The sequence below is a fragment of the Chrysochloris asiatica genome, unplaced genomic scaffold (assembly GCF_000296735.1).
Source record: "Chrysochloris asiatica unplaced genomic scaffold, ChrAsi1.0 scaffold00110, whole genome shotgun sequence".
NCBI classification, from domain to species: Eukaryota; Metazoa; Chordata; class Mammalia; order Afrosoricida; family Chrysochloridae; genus Chrysochloris; species Chrysochloris asiatica.
The window spans coordinates 1,659,386-1,667,279 of record NW_006408628.1 but is presented as its reverse complement, the minus strand read 5'-3'; positions in this window follow the sequence as shown (position 1 = coordinate 1,667,279).

The window sequence follows — 7,894 nt, the reverse complement described above, 5'->3', positions numbered from 1 at the left end:
TGGTGATGTGCCGTGGAGTCAGTTCTGACTCATAGCAATCCTGCAGAGGGATTTTGAGGCTGTAAATCTTTACAGGAGCAGAACTGCTAGTAGTTTCAAACTGCTGACCTTGAGGTTATCAGCCTGACTCGTAACCACTATGCTACTGGAGCTCTTTAAAGGAGATTATATTGGGGTGATATAAGAAGTTTTATTATCTTTCATATTAATTCAGTTTGAATGATTTTAAAAAGGTAACTTGTCTAAAATCAATGGCAAACAATGAGAGAAACTAGAAGAAATCAACTAACCCAAATTAAACTAAGAAAAGAGAAAATTTGAAATCCTAGTTTATTAATCATCTAACATATTGAGAGGAAGAACACTAAATTTAATAGTGCTTTCTTTAAGTAAATGATACTAAAACTAAAGGATACTATTACAGCGTAGAATACAAAAAAAATCAAGTATAAGTAATCAAGTCAATTCACAGACTTTGAAATGAGATAGTATTTCATTTTTGGCACATATTACACTAATGTAAATTGAGGTGCTATAATTTAGTAAGCAGGAAGTTTTCCATCAATTTGACAGTCTTATTAGCCTCTGAAGAGGTGAAAACAGAGGAGGAAGTTATTGCACAAAACATGCCTGTGTTCATGCTTTTTTTCTTCAGTTAAAAATGTACTCTGGAATTATTTTCCAAAAGTATTTTGGAGATTTTAAACAGTAATGTCAGCAGCCACTCCTCAGAAACCCTATGCAGGGTTGCTATGAATCAGAACCAACTTGAAGGCACTTAACAACAAAAAAACAGCAATCTAAATTTGTACTAATTTTTATTCTCAATTTTCTGATTTATTTTGACCTCGTGATTGCAAAAGACAACCACAGGAGGAAAAAGTCCTTCAGTAAATAAACAAATTCAAGAATGATTTTTACCATGAAGAAAATAGAACGCTGCCCAAAAGATGTGATTTCAGATGTTCTGAAAACTAGACTATTTGAAGAACTCTCTTCTCAACAACATGGTTGGTGCCCGGAAGTACACAGACAATAATCATTCTCCTTAACATTAGATATTAATATTAATATTCTGATGTGGCGCTATATGAGAAGCACTGGACTGCTTACCACCAGGTTGGTGGTTGAAGCCTCAGAAACCCTCTGCGGCTTTTCTATGAGTTGAAATTTACTCCATGGCACTTGACAATCCTATAAGATAGTGCCTGCAGTTTGCATTTAAATATTCCTATGAGTAGAAACAATTTTAAGATTTTAAGTCATTTACAAGGTATAATGGAAGGTATCAGTTCCTACTTTGGGGAAAGTATGGACAGGGAAGGAGCGAGAAGAAGGATGAAATTCTAGATAATAGTGTTGGATGTGATTGAATGAAGAAGGAAAGAAGAAAGCCTGGAAGGGGTAGCACCAAATTTTGGCTTCTGTGTTTTTATTTTTATACAACTAAGATCATGTCTTGCATTTATTAGTGCTCTTTATTAAAAGCAAATTATTTTTCAGTGTGTGACAGTGACAAAAATTACCCTCTAAATTTTCTTTCCCCCATAATGGAGAAGACATTTACAGGCCATTTTTCATAAGAAAAAGATTGCACCAAAGAATGGAGACAGGCATGATGAGAATGGAGGGTTTGAGGGACTGAGGATTCTAAGAGATAAGAAATCCATGGAGGATCTTTAAGAAGTTTTATTCAGTGACATGTGATGTATATAATGTCCCTACTGTTACAACACATTTTATAGGTGCGTGTATTATTTTTCGAGGCGCTTTTGAAAGGCATTGCCTTAAGATGGACTTTCAGGAAATGTCAAAAGCTCAGATTTCCTTTATATTATAAATATTATTCTATTTAGATGCTGTATGATTCAAACCAACTAACTGCTCCTTATGCATCAGAACCAACTTTACAGCACTTAACAACAGCCTAGTAATAATGCATATGATGAGGCAGTTGTGAAAAACACCTTAAGCATTCTGTGCGTGACTATTTTCTTATATTTTACATTCTGCTATTGTGAAATTATAAATTGAGGCATATTTCTAAGACTTCTCCAGAGAAAATAAACCATCTTTTTTTTTTTAACACTTTATTGTGAATTGAGTGAAAGTTTACAGACCAGATCACTGTTTTGCATTCCAAAAATAGTACACTTTGTTTCATCTCAATGACTATAGGGAACAACACTCATCTACTGTTTGCCTGAAAGTTGGACCATGGGAGTGAGTTCCTTTCCAGACCTGAAGGGTGGTCGAAGGCCATTGTTTCAGGTTCCTCTAGTCTCCTCCTGACCAGTAAACCCAGTCCTTTTTTTTTACTTTGAATTTTGTTCCACATATTCTGCTGCTCTATCTGGGACCTTCTAATGTGATCCCTTCCAGAGCGGTTGGTAGTAATAGCTAGGCACCATCTAGTTCTTCTGGTCTCAGAGTAATAGAAGACTGATATTCACATGTTCCATTATTCTGTTGGACTAATTTATTCCAAGCATCTTCAGTTCTCATCATACGTTTATGGAAAGACCAACAGCTGCACCTTAAATGGTCGTTCGTGAGTATTTAATATCCCAGACACTACTAACCAAAGTAGGATATAGAATATTGTCTTTGTGGATAATGTTATGCCAAGGGCCATAGTATCCTCTGAGACTATGGTTCTGAGTCCCAAGCTCAATGATACATTTCCTTAAGATGTTTGAAGTTTTCACCATTTTTGCCTGCTATATTCTATATACTCCACCACATCCACACTTGTGTTTGCATTGTTGTTGTTGTTGTCAGGTGCCATTGAGTCGGAACCGACTCATAGCGACCGCATGCACAGCAGAATGAAACAATGTTCGATCCTGGGCCAACCTCACTACCGCTGCCACACTTGAGTCCATGGTACATGGTAAATACTCATGTACCAATATCCTCATCCTCTTTTAAACTCTTGCATGTATGTGGGATATATACATGCACACACACACATGCACACATTTCACTCTTCTTCCAATGAGTTAGGAAAGAAACACAGTTAAGAATATATAAATTATTCTCCTTCGCAATTTACATAAAGAGCTAAATGCTTTTCTCCAAACATGAAATACAAAGTCAACGAAAATTTCCCAAGTTATTTGAGATTTTCTAAAAACCAAGAAAAGGGTATGGATCTGATTTTGTAAAGAACTTTAGGAAGATTTTATTTAAACCCTAAATCAGATTCCGTATAGCTAAGAAAATATTAGATCCAGATAACTGAAGCAAGTAAAACACAAAATCGGGCAGAGGTTTGTAATTCATGACGGGAAAAACAGATGCAAGGATATCCCAAAAGGTAGGCTAATTTGGATTTTGTGGAAGCCTTCTGAGGCAAATATAAAAGTTCTTTTCATCAAAAGGGAGAGGGTCTGACCAAAGATCATCTAAAGCATAGCGAAACCAAAATGTATTTCATGAAGAGGTTCTTTGGATAGGATGAACAAAGGAATGGGGGCCTGAAATGCCTAGAATACTGTTAAAATTAATAAATCAGGAATTTGAGTTCTCATAGGATCCCTGGTTGACACTTTTCTGTCAATCATTTTTATGCATTCCAACTTATTTTGTTATCTGCATTTCTTTGTGTAATACATACCACTGGTGGTTTATCTTTATTGGGAATAGAGGGACAGCCTCAATTTTGCTAAATAATGTTAAGTAAATATAAACAAACCCCTTTGCATAGGCTGTGACTCAGTAGACATTATCTCTACTCTCAGCTCCAGGCAAAGATCTTGAGCAGTCTTATTCAATCATGGTAATTCAACCAAACTTGCCAATAATTGGTTCTAGCATTTAGACATAAATAAGTCATCTTTCTGTTCCTGTTGAAGGTTGTTGGCCCAGGTGCAAGAGATGATTCCATTCAGAGAATGACTTTTACTTTGTAGGTGGAAGATAGGTTTCTTTTTCCTTCTTGGATGTTAGCAAAGTAAACAATGCCTTAATAGTGATGGGTATCATGTTTTGACCATGAAGAACAAATTCAATTTACAGATGAGAAAATAACTGAATAAATCAGGGAGGAATGGAGTTGAAACCATAATTTCTAGTCACATAAGTCAAACATTTTTCATTGTTTAATCCATTTTAAGTCGGGGTTTCTGTGGTTTGCAGCTGAAGCCACACTAAATGATATACATCTGAATATAGAGTGTTGAGTTGAAAGAAGATTTAGTTGAAGGAATTTTGGCTGTATTACTATTCTAAAATGGAAGAAAGGTAGACATATACAAGGAAAGAGAGAGCTGAATGATGGAGCAAAGTCCTTGAAAAAATTAAGCAGGAAATAACTTCTTCTATTGTAAAAATGTAAATTTGGAAAGGGCTGAAGAAGATGGAAACATTTGTGTAGGTTCACTGGCAGGAAGTTGAGTACATTTACATTAAGAATCTTTTGATTTCTTTTTGGGAAGAAGTAGATAGAATAATGGATGGGAGTGAAGTGAGATATGGTGGCTAAGTAACTAATTAATGGGGAGCAGAAATGTTTTAAAGTTACTGAGGTGGAAAAAAGAAATTACTAAGGCAACAAGAAGCCTTGCTGAGAAACACTGTAGAAAATACACTGGAGATCATTAGTTATATTAATGCTGTCTTTTCCAGTTATCTGGTAGTGTAGTGGTTACGAATCGGGCTGCGAACCTTAAGGTCAGCGGTTCGAAACTACCAGCCACTCCGCGGGAGAAAGATAAGGCTTTCTACTCCCGTAAGGATTTACACCCTCGGAAACCCTGTACAGGGTCGCTATGGGTCGGAACCGACTCGATGGCACTTAACAACAACAACAATGGAAACAATGAGATTGATGTATATGGCTATTCAGAAAACAGATGATATTGACAAAAGTTGGTTAAAGCACAGAGCCATGTATTCAACCAAGTAAGGTTAGAAGTAAAGGTAGGAAAAGATAATGTTGTTGTTGTTGTTGTCAGGTGCCATTGAGTTGGAACTGTCTCATAGCGACCCTATGCACAGCAGAACGAAACAGTGTCCAATCCTGGGCCAACCTCAATACTGCTGCCACACTTGAGTCCATCAATGATGCCACCTGGCCAATCTATCTCGTTAGGGGTCTTCCTCTTTTTCTCTGACCCTCCACCTTACCCAGCATGACATCCTTCTCCAGCGACTGTTTCCTCCGGACAATATGTCCAAAGTATGAGAGATGAAGCTTAGCCATCCTGGCCTCCAAGGAGCACTCTGGCTGCACTTCTTCCAAAACAGATCTATTGGTTCTTTTGGCAGTCCATGGCACTTTCAGTATTCTCCTCCAACACCACAACTCAAAGGCATCAATTCTTCTATGATCTTTCTTATTCACTGTCCAGCTTTCACATCCATATGAGGCTATTGAAAACACCATGGCCTGGATCAGGCGCACCTTAGTCCTCAAGCTGACATCTCTGCTCTTCAATACTTTAAAAAGTTCCTGTGCAGCAGATTTGCCCAATGCAATACATTGTCTGATCTCTTGACTGCTGCTTTCATGCGTGTTGATAGTTGATCCAAGAAGAATGAAGTCCTTGACAACTTCAATCTTTTCTCCATTGATAAGAATGTTGTTTATTGGTCCAGTGGTGAAGATTTTTGTTTTCTTGACATTGAGATGTAATCCATATCAAAGGCTGTGCTCTTTGATCTTCATAAGTAAATGTTTCAAAAATAATATATGGGGGGAAATATTAAAATTTATATGATTAAAGGCTTGTAAGAGGTTAAAGTAATTATGTACTAACAGTACCAGATAGCCAACTATTAAGAAGAACCAACAGTAAAAAGATTGGCTATTGATAGTCATGACAAATCTTAGTGTAAATATAAGACTTTATTCTTGTAAAGTCTTACTTTCCCTTATTCTTTACAGACTGATATTCTTTTGTCACTGATATTCTCGTGACCACTACTATTTCCAAAATAATTCCAGAATGTTTCAGAAGAATGTTCTGAAACTTTCTGGAAATGTTTTTGGCAATAATAGTGGTCATGAGAATTAATAAAATACCTGCTTAGTCAATTCTCATCTTGGACAAGGATTTATCAAACTCACCAGCCCCTCCTCAGAACCACTATATAGGGTCACTATAAGTCAGAACTAACTCAATGGCACTTCACAACATCAACTTTACATATCAAACAATGAAACCATCATCTTATTTACTTAGGTTTACTCAATTTTTTTTCCTAATTCATTTTACAGGATATATCTACAGTATTTTGGTATATCTAGAAAGAAATGATAGCCTAAAAAAGTATTACAATCTCAAGAGTAAAATTAAAAAGCTAAATTTCCAAGGACTCTTATTGTTTGTTTTCAGGAAGATAACATTGTAGAGTGCAACTAGACCAGCTATAAAAACATCTAGGAGTGCAATTGAATTTGGAAAAATTGGAATACAATTAAATTATGACTTTTAGGACAACATCAAACTGGACACTTGATGGAGAACCATGTGAATACATGGATTACCACCGTGTCAGATACAATGTTGGGAAAACAAAACTGTCTTTAGGATAGTTTTTCAATTGGTTCAAATGAAAAAAGAAAGCATGATAGAATGTTCTTAAGTGTAAGGCAACAAATCAACATATTTTCTTCCAGTTTGATGTTTGAAAATCAAACCATTTACATTTTTGTTCCTTTTCTGAATCTCACAAACCCCAAATTTACCTATTTTCCTATACTATAGTCCCTCTACAAATTCTCTGTTCTGATAGTTACTGTTGCTCGGTGCCATAGAGTCAGTACCCACTCATAGTGACCCTATGCACAACAGAAAGGTCCTAGGCCAACCTTACAATTGTTGCCATGCTTGAGCTCATTGATGCTGCCACTTTGCTCGGGGTCTTCCTTTTTCTCTGACTCTCCAAAAGTTCTGATAGTACTTTTGTTAAAATAATGTTTAGATGTTATTGTTGTGTTCTTAGGTGCCATCAAGTTGGTTTGTCTCAAAGTGATCCTACATACAAAAGACTGAAACATTACCTAGCCCTGTCTAGCTTATTTTGTGGGACAAAAACTGCTATTGTGAGTATTTTCAGATAATTCATTGAGATTTTAGTAAACTAGTCAGAGCTTTATGAATTTGACTAAGGATTTGTAGCTGTGATGGTATACTTAACGATGAACAAAGATACAGTTTCCACTTAATAAATCTATAGCCAAGGATAACTTTTCAAAAGACCTTTAAAAAGGATGTAACCCTAGAGTCAAAACCTAACAGATTCACAGTGTTTCAAACCTTAATAGAACATTAAGAAGAGGTAGTTGTCATAAGTGTAGACAAGGGGGAAAAAATGAGCTAATAAAATATGAACCCACCCACAAACTCTCCCCAGCAAGTCTTCCTGAAGAAATATTGTGGCATACCCTTTATTGGTGCTAAACATTATTTCCACAACTCATCTGTCAGATTGTTTTACTGTGTTGGTTTGCATGTTTCTGCAATTCTGGAAGCTATACCACAGGTATTTTAAATACCAGCAGGGTCATTCACAGTGGACAGGTTTAAAGTTGGGAAAATATGGGCCAGTATTGTATCCTTTCACCATACTTATAAAATCTGCATGCTGAGCAAATAATCCAAGAAGCTGGATTATATGAAGAAAAATGCAGAATCAGGATTGGAGGAAGATTCATTAATAACCTATGATATGCGATATGCAGATGATACAACCATGCTTGCTGAAAGGGAAGAGGGCTCAAAATACTTACTAATGAAGATCAAAGACCACAGCCATTGGTATGGGTTGCATCTCAATATAAAGAAAACAAAAATCCTTGCCACTGAACCAATAAACAACATCATGATAAATGGAGAAAAGATTGACGTTGTCAAAGACTTCATTTTGCTCAAAGCAACCATCAACA